We start from the raw sequence: 1,198 nt of genomic DNA on the forward strand, positions 1-1,198 counted from the left end.
ACAGCAGCTTCTCCCCGCCCTACTATGAAGGGGCGCGGCCAAGCGCGGTTTCACGTGTTGTGTTGAGTTCACGTGCTGTCCGAAAAGCCTCTCATAACTTCTCTCGTAACATTTACGGGCTTCATAACGACTGCAAACATTGTAAGTCTGTGTACTTTAGACTTTGCTGTTCTGAGAGGCTCTGCAGGACAGTGTTTCAGTGAATACAACACTGGCTGTTTTACGCACTGTTATACTCTCATTTACAATTTATAACTTTATAAAAATAAAGAAAGATCTTATTATTTATTTGGCTGTTTCCTTTGATGGTTGTCACAGTCAATCATCTGCCTCCATCCTACCCAGCATCATCATGCATGTTCGCCTTCACCACATTCATGAACCTGCTCCTGATTTTTGATATCCTTTTTGTCCACCACTCCTCCGCTGTGCATGTCCAACCCATCTCAGTCTTGCGTCTCTACCTTTGTCTCCAAACTGCTCCACCTGAGCTGTCCCTCTGATGTAATCATTTCTCATCTTATCCATCCTCCTCAATCTTAACACCTTCAGCTTGGCCCCTGGTCTTTGTCTTCAAACTGTGCATCAGAGCACGCTTCACTATTATCTTAGAAACCTTTCCATTCACTCCTGATGTTATCTTTCTGTAGCAAATCACCCATGACACTTGTCTCCACCCACTCCACCCTGCCTGCTCTCTTGTGCACTGTCTGTTGCTTCGGATGGTTGACCCCAGGTATTTAAACTACCTGTACTCTCTGCAGCTTCACTGCTACACCTGTCCGCATTACACGGATGTATTCTGTCCTCCTTCCACTTACTTTCTTTCCACTTTTCTCCACAGCATGCCTCCACCTCTCCAGACTCTCTTCCAAGCAGATCCCTGATGTAGTCCCACCCCCACTTTTAACCCATGTCACTCCGACCACACACTTCCCCACTGTCTCACTGCCCTAGACCACCCTCACATACTTCTCTGCCACTCCAAACCTCCTCATGCAGTACCACAGCTCCTCCCTTGGCACCCTGTCACATTCTTTCTCATGTCAACAAAGGCAAAGTGAAGCTCCTTCTGACCTTCTCTACCAATTGTTAAAGACAGCAGTAGAAAGATTAAATGTACAAACAGTTATTAATTATTGTGCCATCATGTGCAGTTTTTATAACAGATTGTTATTGTTGCTTTATTCAAAAAAGA

Source organism: Oreochromis aureus, linkage group 14 (assembly GCF_013358895.1).
Source record: "Oreochromis aureus strain Israel breed Guangdong linkage group 14, ZZ_aureus, whole genome shotgun sequence".
Taxonomy (NCBI): Eukaryota; Metazoa; Chordata; class Actinopteri; order Cichliformes; family Cichlidae; genus Oreochromis; species Oreochromis aureus.